This window comes from Carcharodon carcharias, chromosome 1, assembly GCF_017639515.1.
Source record: "Carcharodon carcharias isolate sCarCar2 chromosome 1, sCarCar2.pri, whole genome shotgun sequence".
In the NCBI taxonomy this organism is placed as follows: domain Eukaryota; kingdom Metazoa; phylum Chordata; class Chondrichthyes; order Lamniformes; family Lamnidae; genus Carcharodon; species Carcharodon carcharias.
Genome location: NC_054467.1, coordinates 22,177,340 through 22,202,487, shown reverse-complemented (window position 1 = coordinate 22,202,487; position 25,148 = coordinate 22,177,340). Strand labels below are relative to the sequence as shown.

Sequence of the window (25,148 nt, the reverse complement as noted above, 5' to 3'; positions counted from 1 at the left end):
ACTGGCACATTCCAAAGTCCAGGACTACGTGCTGAGGGACGCACTAAAGCTTGGGGCAGCCGCCGCAAAGGCGCAATGGGGAAAGGTGGCTGTCTAAGACCTTTCTGCCACAGTGCACCGAGGGACTGGGAAATGTTGAGAGCCCCTCGGGCTGTACAGCTCAAAATGAATGTATGCAGTGAATACTAAGTGTATTATAAATGTATTGAAGCACCTCAGAGTGCAACATGATGTATGTTGATAACTGCAATACCATTGTCTGATTGTCTGCATTGACCATATTGAAATGATTGTAATATTCATTGATTGTATTGATGCACCTTGTGATACATGTGTAAAAGTTGAAATTGATTGTACTTATGTGATGGTGATTTTGAAATGTTTTGGAATGTTCTTCCAGATATTTTATGAATAAAGTATATTTTCCAAAAAAAAAACCTGAGGGCTAATGCAACAACCCTTTGTTGGGCATGCTGTCCCTTACTCTCAGCAACTCGCTCATCTTAAGGAAGTAAGTCCCGATGCCCAGTATCAAGGCATCTTAAGCCTCAGCATTCCAGTGCTAACATGGTCTGATATTTTAGTACAAAGAAAATTATAAAAAAAAGATTGATACGCTCATTATCTATTGGTCCTGTCACTGCCATGGTCAAAAATCCCTCAGCTTTGGTTAAGGCTTTGCCATGGAAATTCATTCATTACGAGTTCACTTTACAGGCATAAAATGGATGACTACACATCCAAAATGCCAGGCAGTATGCACATGCATATTCTGTGCTGCAAGTATACTGTCTGCTATATGGATATATGCGAATGTACAGGTTACCAGGACCAAGGATTTGAAACAGGTGTTAGGCTCCTTGCACAGGCAAATAGGAGGCTTGATGCCTGTTTCAGGACCGCTTCCCAAATTTGGGCTTCCCTGAATGATGCAAGCACTGGATAACCAAGAATCAGGGTAATCAATTCTACAAGCAACCTTACCAGTGGCCAGTACTTCCTGTATATGGAGCCGAGAGAAGCACTCCTACTCCTCTCTATTCCATAGCAGCCCCAAAGAAGAGTGCTGGTCTCCTCCAGATTGCTTGTCCGCTGTGCCACTCCACCTTCCCAGAATCTACCCGAGTACCACAATGGCCCAAACTTTAAAACAAAAACAAAAATACCTGGAAAAACTCAGCAGGTCTTGCAGCATCTGCGGAGAGGAGCACAGTTAATGTCTCGAGTCCAAATGACCCTTCAACAGGCCCAAAATTTAAATCCGGTTCACTACTGAGCTGCTTGGCGATGCGCAGCAGGTTTTTGCAGTTCCCCAGACTAACTTAAATGAGTCCCCAGACCTATTCTGCCTTGGGGCCCACCCATCTGCACACTCAGTTCACGCTGACTTTATTCCAATTGCACCTCCCTTATTCCATGTTTTAATTCCTACTCTCAGTAAGCATCTGCACCAGGAATTCCCATAGACATTCCTTTAACCTCCCACTGCAATGCAGAAACACCTGAAGGAGTGAGTAAAACACCATTTCTCCTGGCCTTGCATCAGTCATCCACCTAAGCTACAGAAGATCTCTCCAGAAATTTTCCTACCTGTTGTTTACTTCAAATTTTAAAATTGCCACAGTTTGCTTACCAAACCCCAGCATTTCCAGTCATTTTTAGTCAGTGGGTGGACAACCTAGTCCTTTTAAATGATAAAAATAATGTGCATTGATAAATTATTTTTCATCTTTCTCAGTATGTTTTTTACGTTTTCCTGATTTTTTCTTTAAATGGCCAAGATACATTAAGCATTGATGTTGGAAAATAATTAAGTCACCTGGTTCCGTGGACATGTGTGCAGCTTGTACTGGAATTGACCCATAAAGACTAGGAAGCTTGCCAGTTGGATTCATATGCTGTGCTTAGTTGACTGACCACAATGAGATAGGTTTGGAGAAGGAAAACTTCTTCAACTGGACCAATTGTCTTGGAAAATGAGATAACTCTGCAGAAAGTGTGTGTGTATGGAATCAGGATTAGATGTCATTCTGAGTTCTTCATGGTCAATCATTCTGCCACCCCTCACTGTCTAGACCTACACTTGGAAAAAGGCAAGATGTATGAGGTAATGGAGGACTGCAGATATCCATGAAACTACGATACTCCATATCCCAATAGAAGGTTGGAAAGATCCATTTGATTTGGTGTTTTTTGTATAAGGAGTAATATAAGTTTCAGATATTAATGCTGACTTGTAATGTTGGAAAGATCTTACTCTGTATAAATACTAATGCTATCTTAATGTAATATTAAAGAGATCTCACCATGTGGAAATAAATCACAGGTGGGGTTTATTTGCTCCATATGTTTCCCTTTCCTCCCCTAATCTTGGTTGCTATGTTTTTCCAGAGCTGACACAAGGATTGATCAAAATGTTTAATGGGTTCTCTATTCTCTTTGGAGAGCATTGACTTCAACAGAACCACCAGTCAGCCAGCTGCAGTATTCAAATGCATTTTTATTGCATGTTATTAGCTCTTTGGCATATGTGTATGAGTATTTAAATAGGGCAGTGTGTATTTTAGAAGGCGTGCTATTAATTAAATGCGCTGTTAGTAACACTTCCCTCTGTGATATAAGTAATGGTTTCCTTGCAGAATACCGTTTGAACAGCATTTTATGTCACAAAGGAGCTTCATTCATCTTGCAGGTCCTCTTCTGTGTATGTCATTGGACAGTAAAAGTACCAACTGCGTTGAAAAAAGAACAGTAATTGTACCCACTTGTATTGAAGAGTGGTGAAGCTTTGTATGGATTGCATTTGTTTCTGGCTGCTTCCATTGGGCTGTCATTTAGTGCAAATGACTTAACCATTATTGTACAAAGATCCTTTGAGATTTGAAGTTATAACTTTACTAAAGTAAATACTCTAAGGAAAGGAAGTAAAGTAAACTTTTGTTTGGCAGAGAGGGGGTTTCTTGGTTTGGACGAGACAATTACAATAGATTTTCAACCAGCATTGAGAAGAAACTCATTAGCACCCTTTGTTAAACCTTCCAGCAAAATACCGCAAATGTTTGTGTGTGTGGATTTTTTTTCATGGTGGGGAAACAAGGCACCAAATTACAATTTAATTTGTTGAGTGCAAATTTCTTTTTATCCACTCATTTTTCCGAAGCAGTTGAATGGAACCCATAGATAAAAACAAAAATCTGCGGATGCTGGAAATCCAAAACAAAAACAGAATTACCTGGAAAAACTCAGCAGGTCTGGCAGCATCGGCGGAGAAGAAAAGAGTTGACGTTTCGAGTCCTCATGACACTTCAACAGAACTGATTGGATATTAGGAAAGGGGTGAAATATAAGCTGGTTTAAGGTGGGGGTGTGGCGGTGGGGGGGAGAGAAGTGTGGGGGGGGGGGTGTACAACCACCACCCTCCCACTTCTCTCCCCCCACTGCCCACCCCCCCCCCCCCCCCCCCCAACCTTAAACCAGCTTATATTTCACCCCTTTCCTAATATTCAGTCACTTCTGTTGAAGGGTCATGAGGACTCGAAACGTCAACTCTTTTCTTCTCCGCTGATGCTGCCAGACCTGCTGAGTTTTTCCAGGTAATTTTGTTTTTGTTTTGAATGGTACCCATGCCAGTTGTGTGGAGCAATCCAAAATCAGACACACTGAGTTCAAGTGTATTTGTAAAACGGTTCACACAATTACAATGACACTGTTACTATTGAATCATGATTGTGTAGTTGGAATATACACAGTCCAGGTTTTGCTAGAAAATGTAACAGCATGTGAACAATGCATGCTGTTATTAATGTGCAAGTTGGTTCACAACTTGCAGTGAGGAAGAGCCACCCTATGGGTTGAGAATTGCTGCAAGCTACTGGACAATTTGCACGTCTCAGCATGTTAGCTTAACAATAAATGCATCTCACCATTAACGTCCCTGTGAACTTTCACAGTAATTGCCCACTAAGCGCACCACAGAAAGTTAAGTCTAGTAATTATCAGCTTAACAACCCTTTTATCAACATGGTAAATGTTAACTGCCAATCAACTCCTCTTTTGCGGAAAGTGAGCAACTAAAGTTTGGAGTCTCATTCAATCAGGTTGTGAATTGTTGGCGATTTCAAAAATGTTAAATTTTAAATGAAAAAAAACGTGCTTTTGTTTCTTTTTTCTCCTGCAATCCAATCTTTCTTTCCCTCTCTCTTTTCTCTTTCTGTGCATGATTTGACATTGAATTCTCATGCTCTAATTCACCCTTCTTCTCACTCTTTCCTGTTTAATTCTGAGTCCTTTAATCTCAGTGGTACACCATTGTTTGCCCTGTTGTTCATCAAGATTCCAGGTGCCCTGTTTGCTTTCACCATGTTGTTATCAGTTCACAATTCCAGCAATTCTGTGGGTAAAAAATTTTAGAAACCTAAATATGCACAAACAAGTCAAGTAAAGGCACACAAGATCTGGGCTATTATTTCAGAAATCAAAAAATATGTTCACAGTTGTTAATACACCTACGGACTTTCAGAAGTGCATTAGTAACAACTTAACATAACATTTATGAAGTATTTGGATGTGCACTTGCGATCCATAGCATACAAGGCTAAGGGCCTAGTGCTGGAAAATGGGATTAAAATAGTTAGGTACTTGTTTGACCGGCGCAGACTCGATGGGCCGAAGAGCCTTATTCTGTATTGTAGATTCTATGACTCTATAACTTAGTACATATTCAAATAGCTACAATCTGACATGCCAGCAAATCAAAGTAAAAGCAGTTCTCACATTAGTACAACAAAAAATGGCTGCAATCTTCCATTTTGCAGCAAAAAGACTGGTGCCATCCTCTGACTATAGTTCTTCTGGTGAGTGCTGCAGTGCTTTATTAACCTATGCTCAGTTGCTTCAGAGCTTTGTATCATATTTCTACATCATATGAACCATCATAATCGTCCTTTGAATCATGCGCAAATGGCCCTAAGCCACAACCCATAGCTTCTGCATAAATTCAAAGCAGTCAGCTTTTTACCATTCAAAATTCCTACAGACTTTTGCTGTGGCTTAGATGTTCATTGTACCCAGTGTCAGGTAAGGAGAATTCTTGTTCTTGGTCCCAAAGGATGATTCTTCCATATTTGATGACCTTGGGGCAAAACAGCAGCCAATCATTATGACCTCACAAGAAAGGATGGTGTCTGCTGAACACAACCTGAGAAAGGCATCAAGGTTGCGACCAAGACCATTTGGAAACCATATTCTAGAACTCACCTTGATAACAGTGATATTCTCGTAGGTCAATGCAAAAAAGAAAGATGAATTATCCGGGGTTTAAAAATACAAGCTAGAAAATTAGCTTGCATCCATAATGCTCATTGTGCCTCTCATCAGTTCTGGTGAAAGATTATTAATCTGAAATGTTTCTCCCTCCACAGATGCTGCCAAAACCACTGAGTATTTTCAGCATTTTCTGTTTTTATTCCATGATGGGACCTGGTTCAAAATGAATGGCTACTTTCTGATAACTCAACCAAGTGGTCATTTTTTTTTTCATTGGCAGGTTTTTCAAATGAGGAAGCTCAGCTCATTGGGGAGGTGGTGGCATAGTGGTATTATCACTGGATGAGTGTTCCGGAGATCCAAAGTAATACTCTGGGGGTGGGGGTTCAAATCCCACCATGACAGATGGGATTCAAAGTCTGATGATGACCATTGTCATAAAAAACCCATCGGGTTCACTAATGCCCTTTAGGGAAGGAAATCTGCCATTCTTACCTGGTCTGGCTTACATGTGACTCCAGACCTGCAGCAATGTGGTTGACTCTTAAATGCCCTCTTAGCAAGGGCAATTAGGGATGGGCAATACATGCTGGTCTAGCCAGTGATGCCCACAGCCCATGAATGAATGTAAAAAAAAAAAAGCTCAGTGTAAATCTACTTCTTGGAATTTGCTGCCTGGAAGTGTGATGGTTCAACTGAGGCATTCAAGAGGGCATTATTTGATTATTTGAATAGAAACAATGTGCAGGGGTATGGGGAGAAGGCAGGGTACTAGGTCCTAATGCTCATTTGGAGAGCTGGTGCAGACATAAAAAATTGTTAAGATTCTGTGACACTTCCAGCAGAGATCACTGGACAATAACCTGGGGCCTGATATTAATGAAATTAACATTAATGATAAAGTTAAACTCTTGCCTCTGCATGGGTGGGAACCCTTTTAACCCAGGGTCATTGAAACTACTTATAGCACTGGCTGAGATCAGCCAACTTAAATATAGTCTGAGGACCAAACCTCAGACCTTCCCGGTCTGCATAGCTCAGCTGCTCACTGAATAAGCTTTGAGTCATTAGGAGGTGCATTTTCACTGATTTATATTTTAGGATGTTCACACTCTTTCAGTTTCATGTTGTGCCTCGATACTCTTTTGGTTAAGGTTAGAACTGATGTGGCCAACATTTAAACGGTCAAGAAATATTTTAGAGACCATGAGAATTTTTTGTACTTTGAGTAAAGGCTTTATTGATCCCTTCTCTGCCCACTGCTTCCCCTGCTTAGCTGAGACAATTAAAGCTTGTAGCTGAGCCTCAATCTATGGTACATCCCAAGGTGCTTCTCTAATTGTGCAACTCTTTCATGATTTGGACTTGCCTTTATGTTCATATTAGCCCAGCTTGTGGTTTTGATTGAACGATTTTGCAAAAACAAAAAATCAATTATTTGTTTGTTAACCTCAAATTTCCACAAACGCATTTTACAAGGGTATTTTTTTTCAATGTAATAATGCAATAAGGGATGTTGGGATCTCCTTTATGAAATGTTACAGCTTAGGAAAATGTGAAAGCATACATGGTTTATAATTATGCTTGGTTGTAAGTGATAAAGTTACACAAAAAATTTGGTGTTTTTTGGAATAATGATTTTTATTCTGTCTTGTGGATGGTGTTGTCTTCCAACTTATTCTAAATGCTTCTGAATTTGTCTGCTGGCTCTCTCTCTCTCTCTCTCTGCCCAAACGATCAGTTGATGGATTTTGACATTAATGTATATTTGACAGCTTGCTCTGCCACAAATGGTCTAATGAGGAGAAAGAAGGACTTACATTTATTTAGTACAATACACGACCTAAGGAGGTCCCAAAGGGCTTTACAGTCAATGAAGTACTTTTTGAAGTGGAATCACAATTGTAATGTAGGAAATGTGGCACCCAATCTGCACAAAGCTAGCTCCCAGAAACAGTAATGTGACAGTGAGCAGGCAATGGCCTGGATTTTGCGGCCTATATCAAAGACCCGGGCCATTTTCCATTTGTTGGGTGGGTGCGGCATGCGGGCCCGAGAGGGGCTGGGAAAAGGTCCGCCGCCCATGATCGGCCCCTGACCGCAAATTCACACTGGTTGGCCAATTAAGGGTCAGCCAGCTTGAAGCGTGCGCTGCAAAGCTCAGTGCTGCTGGGGTGGGGCAGGAGGAGGGTGCGCGCGCTGAAAGCTCCCTAAGGGCACAGAACTGCCTCAGGGAGCTGAAGAATTGGAGAAACAAAAATAAAGATTTGAAAGATGATATACTGGTAAAGTGAGGTATCCTGTCCCTTTAAGAGAATGCAAGTGTACTGCTCATGTGACAGCACTAACGAATCACTGTACAGTGTGGGCAACTAAGAACTGTAAGTCTAGTTCTGGAGGTTTCTGAGTGAGCATGTATGATCTGCCCTATGTCTCATTAAACCATCACTGTTTATTCTTACATTAGTCTCTCCCCATTATTGATTGCAAGCAGCAAATTAAGGAGAACATAGGAAGGCATGCAGTTAAAGTTCAGTTGACCAACGAACTTATTCACCCAAAGCATAAAAGATATAAACATGTCCCCACATGTGGCTCAGTCACATGAAGAGAGACATGTTTGAAATGAAGTTGAAAAATTTTTTCTGCTTTTTTTATTTGCCGTTGGAAACCTCATCCTGCCCATGGATGAGGCTTTGCAAAAAAATGCAAAGGCCGCCTGGCCTTTTCTCCTGCCCACCAACCGAACAGTTGAATGGGCAGCAAAAATGACCAATTAATTACTTGCTTAAGGGCCTTAATAGGCCTCAATTGTTGCCAGACGCACTGCTGACTCTTGCGTGTGCCTGCCGAATGAAAGATCGTGAGAGTGTGCTATGACTTTGGGACGCTCACCCGACATCATCGTGCGTGATTTTGGGTTGGGCGCGTGCCTGCTTGACGAAAGTAAAATCCTGCCCATGGTGTCCACTGTTCACAATGCTGGCAGCTACCCGCAGAGTTTTCACAGGCTTTTAAGTGGCGAGTTTGGCATCTGCTCCTGCATGGTACCCTCTACAGGGGATCTGTGTGAGCAGGTCAAGCAAGCAATCAACCTGATTGAAGAAGCCTCACAGAGTCACACCGAGTGGAAATGAGGGAGTATAAATTAAATTTAACTCATGCACAGGAAGTTAAATAAAGAGACGGAATGAAAGGTGGGAAAATAAGTATCCTGAGAAGGGTACTGGTTGCCATTTCTTCAGCTGTCTGGTCTGTAAGCTCTGGAGCCTCTTCACCTCTCTAGCTTTCCTCCTTCAAGAGATTCCTTAAAACCTACGACTTTGGCCAAGTTTTTTGGTCATCTGTCCTAATATCTCTTACGGTGTCAAATTTTGCTGATAATATTCCTGCAAAGCACCCTGGGACATAGCTGCTATATAAATGCAAATGTTGTTGCCCCAGGAACAAAAATACTGTAGTAGATCCCAGATAGGAAAAAGCGTATGAAAACTGAAGGATCCTTCACTGTATTGATCTATAGCTTGTATTGAGGTAATTATTCGAGATGCCTTGGAACACATTATCTAATAAGCTAATTGTTTCCCATGTGTTCACAGTATAGTCTATTTGCAATTAGAGTAACAGATATTTTTTGGAAGCCAGCTGGCTTTACTTTTGGTCATAACCTAGAGTCATAGAAACAAGGATTTCACAGTAAATGGGATTTCTCATCCTTCTGGTTTCATGATCTTCTGGTAAAGGTCCTTCTTTATTTAAGACACGCTTGCATTCCTTGAAAGGAACAAAGTATATTGCAAGCTCTGCAAAGATGATATAAAGATTTGCCAACTCACTGTTCTGAAACCCTCTTGGGTTTTATTGATGGTTTGAAAGAGCAGCCCTGCCTGGAGCATATTGACAAAGGCAGTCAGCTGAGGGAGCGATTTGCGCTGCCAACAAACTAAATCTTTTGTATGTGACTGGCCAAAGTAACCCTTTCCCTCACTGGTGTGCGGTCCACCCAGGGCCAGGGAGAGAAATCATGGGCCCTGGTGCCTCTTTTGTTTCTGGGCCCCTTATTACGTGGACCCCCCCCCCCCCCCCCACCCACCCCCACACCAACCTCCCTACCGCCCCATCCCACTTTGACACACCTCCTCAATCATTTCACAAAATTCACCAATTCGCCAAACAATCACATAAAGGTCTTTGTAAAATCATAACATCCATTGTTACCATTTGGAAACAAATGTCCAATATATATGCATCACAGATGATTAATATTAAGAGCAGCAACAATATAATGCAGTGGTTGTTTGTATGCACCCTATAGGTGATCCACTGTGACTATTAAACAAACGAAAGAGTACAAATTATATTTTAACAGGATTGTGCAATATTCATTATTTGGCAGGAAAATATCCTAATATTATTTATAACACTGTGCAGATGATAACACTGATTTTGATGAGTGCCTTAGCCCTCATTAACACGTTTTGCATGTTGCACCATATGTACACATATGACAGCAAATTCATGTTTGGGGGAAAGTTTAAATACTTGCAAATCCAATTGCAAGAAAACCTTTCAGGTTTCGTTTTATATACATTGCCTATTTGTTCTGTATAGGAAAGAAAGACTGCCTCATTGCTGCAGTTCACCTTGTTTCATTGTTGGAGAGTTGTAGAAGAGAAAGCGGGAGGGAGGGCAGTGAGGAAGGGAGGGGATGGTCTCATTCACTTGTTGCTACCCCCTCCCTCCAGATACACTGACACAGCACCCACTCACTTCACTCAAGTTAACTCTAGAAGCAAAGTTCCAGTCCTCTGGGAGTAGCTCATGTTGAGGATGCAGGCAACAGCCGTGCCTGGCTTGGAGCAATGCTGAATGGAGCTGCTCTGGCCTCATTACCGGCAGAGACTCCCTCCTGTTGTTTCATTTTCTTTCTTCTCCTTGGCCTCCCAGATGATGTTATCGCAAATTGTTCAGTGCAGCTGAGAAACTCCTACATGGTGGTATGTAGGAATGACCAGAATAAGTATTCCAGCTCCTTCAGTCACAGCTTCCCTCTCTCATACCCTCACTGCTCTTCCAATTGTAGATCCTGTCTGTGGAGGAGCGGCAAGAGCAGGGGCGAGGGAACCTGTGACTGGAGGAGCTGGAGCAATGACTAACTTGAGCACTGAATAAACAGCCTTGTTTTCTCTCATTGGTTTATTCAATAGATTACATTCAACAAGTCTTAGCAACTTCAAGGGAAGATAACATGGGAGCTTCAAAAGAAAGCTATCAGCAGTACAGTCGCGCCTACAGATCTGTCCATACATTATAACTTGTTCATTTCTTTTTCATGTATAAAATGAAGTGCATTGCTAGATGATCTTTACAGACCAATTAGCATGGGGGAGAAGAACAGACAGCACGATGCAGGGCCACCGGAAAACCAGTTTGGCAAGAAAACCACCAGAAATCAATGAATGAAAGGAAGCATTTGGATATATCCAGTGTAAGAGAGACAGAATCTGTGATTGGTGCTCTGCCTTTCCTGTGCCTGCTGCTGCTTCAGTCATTGCTTTGCTGTCAGTTCCTACTCTCAGCAATTAACAGTTGAACTGACAGTCAATGGTTTTTTCAAAATCCTTACAGTTCTGAGAGTGGGAAAGACCTTTGAGCAACTTCATGGTTGACTGCCTTTAAAAAGAAATCAGAACTCCCAGTTTCACTATTCTTCAAGGGTAGGTAATTGGCTGCAAAGTGCTTTGGGATGTCCTGCGGTCATGAAGGCTACTTAAACTGCACAAGATCTTTTCTGTTATGTAGAAGAAGTAGATGACTTTCTCCTGCCTGGGTGCATAATATTATTTAATATAATTACGTCACACAAGATGTGTAATTGGATTCTATTTTATTGACGATCTCACAGGGTAGAAAGATCATATGACTCCTGAGCAACAAAGTGGAATGATTGAACAACATAGGTCTTCACTGTCAGTGAGAAGCATTGGAGCCCTCAGGTACCCCTGTGCAATACAACTTTTAAGTGGCCAGAAGACAAAGACTGAATGATTCACAATTGTGTTTGTGTTTTCTTGATCAGCAAGGCTGAAGAATCTGCTGATCGCATCTTCTCACTACAGTATATTTTCAACATTAACTCTGCAACACAACTTTATCATGATATTTCAATACCTCAAAAAACTCAAAACCACCAAGGTAGTGTGGAATAATGGGGGAGTAGATAAATAGAATAAGGTTGAGGTCAATGGAAAAAAAACTCTTGAGAATCATGTGCAGTGTAAAACAAGTTATTAAGTTATTGTGGACCCTTTACGCACTCCTGGCAATTACAACCGCAAAGCCTGTTCATAGTAAACTTCCATTAGTGACAAAATAAACAGATCTCCAACTGTGATTCCACCCTCTGTTTGCAAAATATTTATGGATGACAAAGTCTATCTAGTCCAGCTGATCTCATCCATCCAGAATGACCTTCAGAAAGGCCCCACTCTCTCACAGCATTCAATTGGCTCTAAAATGATCCCAGGGATCTCACTCACTATTTTCGACCAGATTTTCAACCATGAGCATTCTCGTGACAGTTGCTGCGAATAGGAACTGCTGCTGCTTCCAGCATTCGGAGAGCTTTGTGGTTTTTCTGGCGGGCTTTTCAAATAAATCAGAACCATGAAGCTGCCTGAAGGCTGAAAGCAGCGGTACAGCAGCGACCTGAAAGACTGGCTTTAAAATAAATCCTGAGAGCTCAACATTTTTTTTGAAAGCGATCTTCCTGGTCTGAAGCTCTGGCTGCTCAGTCTGGACAATAGTGAGAACTCTGCTTATGACGTTAAGCTTGGGCCCCCATAGCTGTTGGGTGCATCGTGTGGAGCTCCTGCTTTCCTGGGTCCACCATGTATCAATACGCATGTGACATATGTAAAGATTCATGCATGTTCTATCATATTGTATCTCAATAAGCTAATGCAGCCTAAGCTATGAGAAAGAAGGCTTTTGTGGTTGTAATGTGATTTCTGTTGAGTCCCAAGTATTATTTTCCAAATCAGTAGTTGTTTAACAGGTCAACGAACAAAGCAGGATCAAATGAGACTTGGAAGCGTGGCAAGAATTCTACTCATTCATACTCAATGGTTGTAAAATCCAATTTGATATTTGTCTTCAGTTACAACTCCCCTCCAACCACTTGACAGCTGTTAAATAAAGGGCCTGATATTTATTTCATGCCATAATGGAGTCGGGGGCAGTTTAGTGGTTGGGGCACCCGGAAGAACTGGTTTCCCTTCGGTCCTTCTGCACTTAACAGCAGAACAGCACCTGATTATCATTTTTTGTCTCAGTTTCCTGAGCACCACCAGTCAGATTGGAAGATTGTGGGGCAGGTAGTCAGTGTGGAGCATGAGGGGGAGATCAGGGTTGGTAACATTGACTGGGGGCCAGGGTGGGGGCAGAGAATTTGGGATGTTTGAGAACGTCGGTGTGAGACCTGGAGAGATTGGGAGCAGAGGGAACATTGATTTTTGGAGGTGGGGGTGGAATGTGGGCAAGTGGAGAATTGGGAGGAGGGATATGGAGAGATTGGGAAGGAAGAGGGGGTGACGGAGAAAGTGGGCAGGAGCAGATATCGATGGGCGGGGGACAAGGTGGAGATCACATGGAGGGGCAGGGTACTTGGGTGGGGATCACTGTTGGGGTGAGGAGGCAATTGCAGAGAGAGCTGTAGAAGAGATCGGGTGGGCAGCAGGTGGTAGTGGGATAGGGGATTGGGGGTGTGTTTGGTCAGTGACAGTGTTAACCAAGAAGCTTGGAGGATTGGGGTCGCTGCGCCATTCAGTAATCCTAGCCTCCATTTCACCTGCCTAGTTTTCCAAAGCTTGAGAAACCAGTCCAACCAATGTAAAAGCTGGAAGGGGAAAAAAACATTCCTAGACATATTAAAATATTTAAATATGTGTGTTGGCGGCTTGCACGCCATGCTGCCTCTGTTAAAACAGGAAGTGGCGGGTTCCAAGCGGGTTGTGCTTGGGTTCCTTTTGTTTTAACTTCCCTTCTAACCCAAAATAACCCCCAAAGCCTTCCTTATAATTTTGATAGAAATGTTGACACACTCATTGTATTATGTTCACATTTCATGCTGCAACACATTATCCTTTGCTCGTGACAAGATGAACAATCTTGCTTGTTCAGGACTAAATGCCCCAATTTAGACAGGGACTCATTGACTTAATAAATCCCTACAGTCAGGGCACAGGGCAAGGCCTGAAAGCTGCATCTGAATTGAGATGTCAGTGTGGCTTTTGCTGCTCTGCGTTATTTTCTTTATCTATAGCTTGATCACCCATGATGTGCTCAATGCTGAAGTACAGTAGATGGCCAGACAGGGAACATTCTCCAAGGTAAATGGCTCTTCCTTTGAGGAGTCACAAAAGCAACACTACAGTGCAGTAAGAATGAGTCCCTGGCATCATTGCAACTGACTTTGTGGCTGAATTTAGCAATGTGTCAAAGTTAAAATTGTAGCAAATAAAGGATTTGGGACATGCGTCCTTTGAAAGCAGCTCAAACAACAACTTGCTTTTAAAATTCACATCCATGACTTCAAATCCTTCCATGCCCTCATCCCTCCCTGAGCAGAATTTACCTTGGCTACTGGCGTTGGGAACCATGTCAGGTATGAGCGGACAATATGACGGGAAGGCCGAAAATCGGCTTCACGACGCCATGAAACCAGTTTGCAATTGTCCGCTGCGCCCGCCAATGATGGGCCACGTTTCCCGCCTCTTCACATCAGGAACTTCATTTTAACACATCTGCATATCATTATAAGCCCTGCTTAACGGAATCATCCCCCCCATGCTGGATCATCCGGCCTCGCCAATATGTTTCACGACTGAACTTAAGCAACATGCACCTAACAAGCTGCGCTTCACTGGGGACTTTGAGGCTTGTTTGTCTACCTTGCTTCAGGCAGCACTCGTGGTCATCAGCGCCAGGCTTCGCAGACAGCACCACATCACTTTTGTGGGGCTCATGGGCAGGTCTCTTCTTACGAGATCAAATGTAAGGCGGGGTGACTCTTCAATGACTGCAGGGCGAGGGCTATACGGGGGAAAGGGGATAAGTGGCCTCAGGCAAGGGAAGAGGCAGCAGGGTGAGGGCTGTACTGGGGAAGGGGGGGGTATCTCAGGGTGCGTGGGAACACATATTGATCTGTGCAAGTGTCCTCAAGAGGGTGAAGGCTGAAGGGGCAGCCTCCAGAGGAGATGAGGCCAGATGGAGTTGTGAGGGGGTGTGAGAGAGAGTGTGTGGTGAGCTGGCAGTGAGCAAGATGCCAGTGAATGTGTGATGGCCTTGTGAGTGTGTGAGGTCAGAGTGATGAGATGGTTGCCTTACCCTGGCGGCACGGATGTGGATCATTCATCCTCTTTCTGCACTGGATGACCAATGTCTTCAGTGCAGCATTGGCACTGACCACCACTGCCATCGCCTACCAAGCTGGAGTGGTGACACGATGGACCTTCTGTAATCAGAGCGAGGGTAGAGGACATAGCAGCGAGCTTCAGCAGTGTCGAGAAGGCGTCCCAGAGATGCGTCACTGAATCGGGGGCTGCAGTCCTCTTGCTCTTGGGGCCATGTCTTCTGTGCAGCAATCCTGGGATGGAAGCACTGAGAGGTGCTTTAAATATGGCGCCTGGCGTGAGGAAGTGGTGAGGTGACGGCATGGCGGGCGAATCGGAGGCGTGTTTTCCGGAATACATGATTAATGAGGAGGGATCGGGACGATACAGCGTGAAAAGCCACCTCTGCAGCCGGCAGGTAAAACATTCTGTCTCTCGACCGCCACCGTGCTTAGTGCAAATCTGGGGCAAGTCTTCCCCCTATCTCTGTGATCTTCTTTAGTCCCACATCTTCTTGAGATATCTGTGCTCCTCTAATCCTGCCTCTTGAGCATCCCCAATTTTAATCACTCCACAATTCCAAGCTCTAGAATGGCCTCCCTACACCTCTCTGCCTCTCTATCTTGCTTTTGTCCTTTCAGACACTCTTTAAAACTAGCCTCTTTGATCAAGGTCATCTGACCCAATATCTCTTTATGTGGCTCGCTGTTACATTATGTTATACAATGCCTCTGGGAAGTGCCTTGGAATGTTTCATTGTATTAAAGGTGCTATATAAACATAAGGTGTTGTTTACAGTGTTCATATTCCTTAGCTGTATGTTTGTGCTTTGTCACCTCAGCTTTGATTATTGCTCAATAGTCTAAACACACTGCAAAAAATAATTTTCGCTGCATTCATGATCTAGATATGTCTTCTGTAGTTAAGTCTTTTATCTGGTGCATCTTGCTGTTTCATATGTCCTGTTGTCATTTTTCTGAAGTAAGTCACAGTGACAACAGCAAATCAGAACTGGAGAGTTTTAGGAGCCTATAGATGAAAAGAAAGGAAAATAATTAATGTAAAACAAAAATAAAAATACCTTGAAAAACGCAGCAGGTCTGACAGCATCTGCGGAGAGGAACACAGTTAATGTTTCGGGTCCATATGACTCTTCATCAGAACTAAGGAAAAATAGAAAAGAGGTGAAATATAAGCTGGTTTAAGGGGGTGGGGGGTGGGACAGGTAGAGCTGGATAGGGGCCAGTGATAGGTGGAGATAGCCAAAATATATCATAGACTAAAGGATAAAGAGGTGTTCACGGTGGTGATATTAACTAAGAGATGTGCTAATGGTGACATTAAGGGTAGAAAGCAGGACGAGCAAGGTACAGATAGCCCTAGTGGGGGTGGAGTGGGGGGAAAGGATTGAAATAGGCTAAAAGGTAGAGATAAAACAATGGATAGAAATACATTTGAAAATAATGGAAATAGGTGGGAAAAGAAAAATCTATATAAATTATTGAAAAAAGGGGGATTGGGAAGGGGGTGGGGATGGAGGAGAGAGTTCATGATCTAAAATTGTTGAACTCAATATTCAGTCCGGAAGACTGTAAAGTGCCTAGTCAGAAGATGAGGTGTTGTTCCTCCAGTTTGCCAGTTTATATAGATTTTTCTTTTCCCACCTATTTCCATCATACATACTCCAGGAAGTCATTCTCCAGAGCATTAGTGCTAATTATGTCTATACGTAATTTGAAGTTGCCCATTATTACTGTATTATCCATGTTCTACGCAGCTCTAATTTCCTGATTTAAACCATGCCCAACATTACCGCTACAGTTTGGTGACCTGTAAAATACTCCCACCAATGTTTGCTGCCCCTTGCTGTTTCTTAGCTCTATCCAAATTGATTCTACATCTTGATCTTTCAATCTATGATCGTCTCTCACTAATGCACTGATCTTGTCACTTATTAACAGTGTTATCCCATCTCCTTTTTCCCTCTGCCTATCCTTCCTAAATGACGAGTACCACTGAATATTCAGTTCCCAGTCCTGGTCGCCCTGTAACCACATCTTTCCAATGGCAATTAAATCATACCCATTCACCTCCATGTGCACCTTCAAATCATCTACCTTGTTGTGAATGCTGCATGCATTCAGATAGAATGCCCTTAACTTTGTTTTTTAACATTATTCCGCATTCTGATCCTATTTGAGGGCTTGCCTTGTTTCGTCTGTTTTCTAATTTCATTTACTATTTCTCTACTTCCTATTACCAGTTTTGCTACCCTCTAATCTGAGCTCCCTCTCAGGTTCCCACCCCTACCAATCTAGTTTAAACCCTCCCCGATCATAGTAGCAAATCTCCCTGTGAGGATGTTAGTCCCAGTCCTGCTAAGGTCCATCTTGTACAAGTCCCACCTGCCCCAGAACTGTCCCAGTGCCTCAGAAATCTGATGCTCTCCCTCCCACACTAATTCTACAGCCACGTGTTCAGTCACTCAATCCTCCTATTCCTCTGCTCACCTGCATGTGACACTGGGAGTAATCCTGAGATTACTGCTTTTGAGGTCCTGCTTTTTAATTTCCTTCCTAACTCCCTAAAATCAGCTTTCAGGACCTCATTCCTCTTCCTACCTATGTCGTTGGTATCAATGTGGACCTTGACCTCTGGCTGTTCACCCTCCACCAGAAGAATGTCCTGCAGCAGCTCTGTGACATCCTTGACCCTGGCACCGGGGAGGCAACACACCATCCTGGAGTCACGTCTACAGTCGCTGTTCCCCTAACTAACGAATCCTCTATCACTATTTCCTTTCCCCTACAACATGTGGGGACTGATATGTTTTGTGTGATGGAGGAACAGTCATGCTTGTCCCAGGACTGCTTACAGTACTCCTTATTATATATATTTTTTTATCATTCTTAGCTTTCCAAAAGCCTCCTTTAAATTCTATTCAACAAACTTTAGCTGCTATCTGATGCCACCATCACCACCATTTTATTTGTTGTGGCAAATTATAATGTTTTTAATTATCCATTGCTCAGAAATTCTATAGGCAAGGAAAATAATTCTGAAATAATTATGAAATAATAGAGATTATTTGCCTGTTACCTTTTAAAAATCAGCATTGAAACTATTGTTGCTGCTGTTGGTTTAAAATGATCGTTTTTCCTTTACCAGCACCAGTGTGTCCTTTTAGTCTGTTTTCAGTGGCCATATTCAATGTTTGTGTAAACTGTTAGGTACAGTGGTAACAACTGCACAATTCAGGCCTGTGATTTTTTTCACTTAATTGGTTGGAAGACTTTTGGTTACCGTAGATTTTAGTCTCTGAGTAAGGCCAAAGTTTATTGATCTGTTTCAAACTTCACTGATCAACCTGAGGCAAATAGACTAGGGACAGAATTTTTCACTGAGTGCAAAATAGCGCGTGATGACATTGGGCGAGCTTCCCGATGTCGTCGCGCATTTACGCAATATTTCGGTCGGCGGGCGCGCACTAAACTTGGAAGTGTGCCCACTGACAATTAAGAGGGCAATTAACGGAGATTCTTCGTTGCCTGCCCAACGTTACAATTGACGGGCGGGCGAATCAGCCATGTGTCCTTTGCATTTTTCAGGAAACCTCATCCATGGACAGGATGAGGTTTCTGTGATAAATTAAAATAAAATAATTTCCTGTGGACAGCATTTTCATGCCTACATTTTCAGGTGACTGATTATGGAGTCTGGACCCTTTTTTCTAGTTTCTGTGAGATTTGTCTTAGATGTTCTGCTTCAGGGAGTTGAAGACCTGCTCTCTGCCTTCAGCGCTCGCTCTCTTCCCGCCGCCCATCCCAGCAGTGCTGAGCCTTTCAGTGCACGTTTCATGCTGGTTGGCCATTAAATGTTTGTGGGCCGATCGCGGTTGACGGTTTGTTCAGTGGCCACTCCCGGGCCTGCTGATCGCGCGCGCCCGCTGAACCAAAACCCCGCCCTATTTCTTTCAAATCACCTGATCAAGTAGCGTCGTGGGATCCGGGGGAGAACCTAGTCAAGGAGGATCTAGGTAGATATGAATGGAAGGGAGAGTGTCTGTTTTGCCTTCACTGATAAGTCGGTATAATTTAATTGTAAAGAGCATAACAGCAAGCCTTGAGTCTGATTTGGTCTACGTTCACTGATTCATTGTCATATTTAATGTTCATACCCAAATATGGTTTTAATAATTAAAATAAATTGACTTGCTTTAGTGTTTTAATTTGATTTGCGTCAAGGCTTTAATAAATGTCGAGGTACCTCAGTATTCAGTTTTTGTCTTTCTTCAGAGCTTAGTTAGCTGCAATTTTCAACATTCTGTCAAGAGTCATTTGAATTAGTGAAAGAATATATTTCCCTTTAGTACTAGAAAAATGCTGCCATGAAATGCACCTCAGTGCCCGATTGCCAGTGTGATATTCACAAAAACAAATCAGACTCTTAAAGTCTTGATTTGTCCCTGAACATCGGTAACTAGGATGAATGAAGATACATTGTGGTTTTACCCTTCCATGAACAATAGCTGACCAGGGCACTGTATTACTAACTGGAACATGATATGAGGAATGCTGGTCCATACACAGCCTCCTGGATTTGCTTCAGCTGCAAGGCATTTTTTAGGACCATACGAAGTGAAGAACGGGAAAAGACTACTTGGCCCATTAAACCGATCTGGTCCACTTGAGTACTTTAGTGGCATCAGCTCATCCTGATGCTGGTCTTAAGCAGCTGGCCGTTCATCAAGCGGAACAGCATCATCATGGTGGAAAGCAGCCAGTTTGTTTCCAAAATAATTTTCTTCATCGGCAATCCTGCCGGTACATATCGTTGCAAGTCACTTGAGATTTGGCACCATATAGTTCTGCACTTTGAACACAGAAGTCCAACACATTGCTTGTTGCATTGTCGATACTTCCTCTTAGTAATAGATCTCTGGTGAGATACTAGTGGATCTTGTTAAAAATTGTCTATAGGAGGGAAGGTGCCATCAACTTCTCCAGTAATTCTGCATTCATTCAGGATATATAAACCATCTGTATTTCTAACTTGCGAAATCAATGTCTGGCAGTCGCAAAAAGCAAGTCACCCATTAGCCAAATAAGCCACTAGAGAACCTTAGAAGATATTACCTCAGCCACAAACCACAAAATGTTGCTGCGATCGACTATTTCTCAAACAGCATGAGCTTTGGTTAAAATTGTCCAGATACTGTTCTTTTTAGCTCTGAGATAATGTGAAAATCAAATAAGAACGGTAAAGAGGAGAAATTCATTTGCGTAGCGCCACTTCTAACAGTGCTAAGCCGATTTAACTCCCTGTGGGTAGGCAGTCAGAGCTGAGGGCGTATACTTGTCCAGCCCACACGGCATTCTTCACCGCTTTAAGTGCAGGAATTGAGGTACATCTGCAGCGGTGCTACATGAATAAATTTCTTACAGCAAGTTCAGCTCTCCACGACTAATTTTTCAGAGTCGCGAATTATAGCCTTTACAGTAGCAGCATTACTTTTATCTTATTCAGTATGTCAGCAGGAACCAGGCAGGAGGCAGATAATCTGGAGCTGAACCACTCCGTTCCCGCCCAGATCTAGCTGCCTGCAGTGTTGTGGCCAAATCTAGCTATGAGGGGGAAACAGGGAGGTCATGATGTATCAATCATGAGGGACCTGGGGATGCTTGTGCACAAATTTTGGTAGGTAGCAGGACGGGTTAATAAGACATACAGGATCCTAGACTTTATAAACAGAGGCATAAAATACAAAAGGAAGATATTGCTAAACCTATATCAAACATCCATTCAGCCCTAGTTCCCATTCCATGTACTGCACTTGAGGAAGGACTTGACGACTTTGAGGGTGCAGAAGAAATTTGCTAGAATGGTTCCAGGGATGAGGCTCTATCATTGAGAGAGTAATAATGCTGGAATGAGACAACTCCTTGGGGGACCATGTTTGAGGTTCATATATCTCAACTCAAACCTTCTGAATCTCAGTGTTTCTCTGGTCCAGGGGTGGCACACTGGAATAATTATAAGGAAATACTGAAACGAGCATGTTTTAAAATGCAAAGATGAAGGACAGAAGCTTGAGATTACTTTGTGAGTTGAAGGTTTGATAGCAGAATAAGTCAGATGAGGAAATTATTTAAGTCATTCTTGGAAGTAAAGAATCTGAGATGGAAGTTACTGAAGCACATTTAAAATAGCAAAATCCTACTTTTGAAGGAGATGCAAAATTGCCTGTTTTCTCTTAACTACCTGCCAAGAAAAGCAGGAGACTGAGCAGATCTCCTGCCAGCAGTTGAAATTTGGGGAGACCTTCCTTTAAGATTGGCACTTTATAATGGAGGGGGAATAATTACTTTGCCAACCAACCCATTTTTAGGGGGTAGTGTCTGGGGGAGTTCCCATGATGCCCTGGAAATTCCATTCAATGCATGCTGATAGGGCCTGACCAATAGTAATGCCAGCTGAAAGCAGTTAGGAGAAATGCTGCAACTACTTGAAAGGCACCAGGCCTTCCCGAGACTTTGGCTGATGATCTTGGCATTGTTGATTATTTTTCCAAGAAGCAGAACATATTTCTTTGAAGCCAGAGAATCCTCCTTTTTTTAACCCCCCTGGAAGAGTCTTGGGGTTCCTCAGACAGAGCATCTGTGGCTTCTCCACTTTCCAAGGTTGGGTTAGAATGAGTACACTCAAGTACCTTTGTAGGCATGTGTAGCCTTCCCCAAACATCCAAATAATCCTACTCCAATTTTCATGATGGTGCCCTCAATCTAGGCAGCTGGGGGTTCTGCTCCAGTCTGGTGGAGGAACAGTTAATTTGAGCCTGTAGGGATTTATCATAGCAATTTACAGCACAGAAGGAGACCCATTGTACCCTTTGCCTGATATTCAATCCAAAAGTCTCCAATAGAACTGAATATCAAGAGGGTTATCTAACAGATCTTCTGTATGACAGCAACTGTTTTACTGCTGACGAAGATGACTTTCTACTTTAATAAAAGCACGTATTAAAACAATACAGATTCTCTCATTCATTCATATCTGCTGTGCCTGGATGCAGGTCCTTTGCTTATTGTCTTGGCTGTTTTTTCTCAGTGGTAGCCTGCCATAATCTTCCACTCTCAGGGGGCAGGGTCAAAAGGCAAGTCTGCCTCAGCTGGATCAGGAATTGAACCCACAACGTTGGTGTTATTCTGAACCCCATGCTAGCCACCTGAGCTAACCAGCCCCACAGTGCTTCTCTAGTCAGTGTTTTTTTTAAATCTATAGGACCAGATGTTACCATCCTGACTTGGAAAACTATCACCATTCCTTCACTGTCACTGGGTCAAAATCCTGGCGCTCCATCCCTATCAACACTGTGGGTGTACCTACACCACAGGGACTACAGTGGTTCAAGAAGGCAGCTCACCACCACCTTCTCAAGGGCAATTAGGGATGGACAATAAATGCTGGCCTAGCTAGCGATGCCCACATCCCATAAAGGAATTTTTTAAAAGTATTTTTTTCTGAATAATGTTTGACCACTCTTTCCCATGTGCCACGCCCTGGGGTCTGTGATGTAAATACTGCAGTGAGGTGAAAGCTGGATCGTGAAGTCAACTGCCTTCTGTTGATATTTTAGAGCAGAAATGGGTCTGGTGTCCTGCAATTGATTTAATTCTTCTGTGCTGCAGCATCTGTTTTTGGGATCACGCACAAACTTTCCTGAACTATATAGCAAGTATTTGGAAGAGATTGTCACAGAGGGAGCAGTCCCTTTGGAATGCTGAAAGGCAGGGTAGAGGGAGATGACTTTTGGTGGTGGCTGTATGTTGGAGGAGGATCAGTTGAATACACAGGGGTTGGTGGGATTGGAAGTGGTGACAAGGGTCATGGTTCTGGGAGTGAGAGATAGGTCTGGGAGCAGAGATGTGGAACATGGGTGGACATGGTCAAACATGGAGGGAGAGAATCTCAGCTGAGGAGAAAGGAAGACATCTCTGGAACACTGGTGTGGAAGGTTGCATCATTAGAACAGATGCGACGGAGATACTGGGAGAATGGAATGGAGTCCTCAAAGGAACAGAGGTGTGTGTAAGTATAGTCAAGGAGCTTTGAGAGTTGGTAGGCTTGCAGCAAATATTGGTTGGTGGCTTAACTCTAGCAACAGAGACAGAGAAACCAAGGAAGGGAAGAGTTGAAGATGGACCATGTGAAAGGCGAGGGATTAATTTTTCCAGTTCGGGGCAAGAGCAGGAAAGGCATCAATAAAATAATCAATTTACCAGAATAAGAGGTGAGGGAGAGAACCTGATAGGACTGGATAAGGAATGTTCCATATGTCCTATATAAAGGCTGGTACAGCTAGGACCCATATGGGTTTCTATGGCCACACCTTTTTTGAGAAAGTGAGTTGAGTCAAAATGTAAGAAGCTGTTCAGCCTGATAAAGGAGGAATGTGGTGGATGCAGACCAATTGGACAACTGCTCAAGGAAGAAACAAAGGGCTGTTCGATTGTTCTGCTGGGGCTGGAGGTGTAGAGGGACTGGATGTTAATGGTGAAGAGGAGACACCGATCAAAGTTAAGAAACTAGAAATTGTTAAAGTGACAGAGGGCATCAGAATAATTTTACATTACGGCCCTTGGCAGTGAAGGTTACTATGGAATTAAGGTTTTATGTTCCGGTTCCTTCCAAATTGCTTCTGAAGACATCAGCAGCATCAATCAGCTTGCTGTGCAGACAGTGATCCAACAGGTCATCGACTCACTGTTTCCAAGGTGATAACAGTTCATTACCTTCCCCATAAAGGCGGACTAGCAGAAAGAGAATTGGGATTAATCTATGTTGCTGATTTCCTATAGTTACAGGGCACCTTACATGGCATGCAGGTAGTCCTCCAGACTAGGATCCAAGAGGGACTTCCATTTGTTCAATGTTCTACTTGTTCGTAACCACAGGAAGTGACTCACACAGACACAAGCCCTGTTTCCTGGCAGTAGTAACACTTTCATACTGTGCTTGTCCTCAAGACTCTCTCTGTTCCACCTAGACCCAGATTTCAGGCTGACTGCTAGGGGAGAAACCCTCACCAACTGGCTCATGACTCCTGCCAGGAACCTGGGCATTGACAAGGAGTTGTAGTATATGTTGAGCACCATTCAGGAACTAACAGAACACACGATCGGTTTCCTAAATCGAGGGTTCTGCTCCACAGACAGTTTAGAAGAGTCCTTGAGTACTGGCCAGAGTGAGTGTCAAGATTTGTTTTTGTTTTCTGCATGCCCCACAACTAAGAGCTGCCTCAGCAGGATCCAGTGGAGCAAGAACGTGAAAGCATAGATGGAGAGCTGAGTGATGCAGAGGATCAGGGCTCAGCATTAAACCAGCACTCCCTCCATCCATCTGACTCAGCCTGCCAGCCAGCATATCATGGCCCTCAAAGCAATATAATTTCAAGGGTGTTCCTGTTACCTCACTAACATTATGAAGCTAATAGTCTGATGACGATATACTCTAGATCCCTGGGTAAGTAAGGATTTATGAGGTGGGATGGGAGGAGATGGTTGTCAAATCAGCCACTCGGGAAGGCAACCTTTAAAGATGTGAAAAAGAGACAATTATTTACCTGTGACCAGGATCCTTGCTGTTGCCAGCTTTCGCTTGTGGGTTGTAGACAGTGTAGGTTTTAGCCGCACCTGCAATTAAAATTGTCTGTGTGTCTCAATGACTTCATTGGGATGTAACACCACCATGTCAGTTAACTCCCATTCCTGTGCTGCAGGTGACCTTCCTGCGGCTTTGAGGCTTGTGAAAATGGTGGGTGGGGAGGGACCACGACGGGAATGTGCACAAACCTCTCCCCGATCATCTTCATGACCCCACTGTGCCTTTCAGCAGGGATGGGAAGGGGAATTAAATTGTCCTTTAGATTTCAGGGCTGCATTGAGTGTGGATATGTGTTGAAGGATTGGAGAAATATAAATTTAATACCCATTTCTTTTTTTTATGAAGAAAGGAGACAGCTGATTTTGAAATTAAGAGGCCAATCAATCTAATACCTACTGTATGGAAAACTTAAGCCTTTGATAAAATACAACATGGGAGACTATACTCAAGAGAATTGAAGAATATGCATTTGGAGGGGTATGACAAGCTGGATTATACGTCGATTAGAAGGAAGAAAATAGAGAATAGGGGAATAGACCAGTTTTTTTTAGAACACCTGCAAGTCAGTAGTAAAATCCCCAGGTTTCAGTCCTAGGGTGACTGCTGTTCACTGTTCATATCTTGGATATAGGTCTAGAAGGAGTATGGTCAGAATTTGCTGATGATACCAGAATAGGAGATAGTTCATGTTTAGGAAGACCAAAGGAAGTTACAAAGGACATTGATAAGATGGGGGAATAGGGCAAAAATTGGCAACTCAAGTTCAATTTCATTAAGTATAAGGTGATAGTTTTTGGTTAAGCTATAACAGCAATAATTATGCCCTGA

At 43.0% G+C, this 25,148-nt stretch overlaps 1 protein-coding gene across 5 annotated transcripts in view; it reads left to right on the top strand.

Annotated features, from left to right (window-relative positions):
* Positions 1-25,148, top strand: part of LOC121285316 (janus kinase and microtubule-interacting protein 1-like) — a 377,146-nt gene that overhangs the window by 60,974 nt on the left and 291,024 nt on the right. Inside the window, exon 2 of one of the 5 annotated variants that reach the window (XM_041201796.1) lies at positions 2,076-2,163. The exons of the other annotated variants lie outside the window; for them this stretch is intronic. The gene's annotated coding sequence lies outside the window, so the exon portion shown is untranslated. The remainder of the gene's footprint in view (positions 1-2,075; positions 2,164-25,148) is intronic. 5 annotated transcript variants of the gene reach the window in all.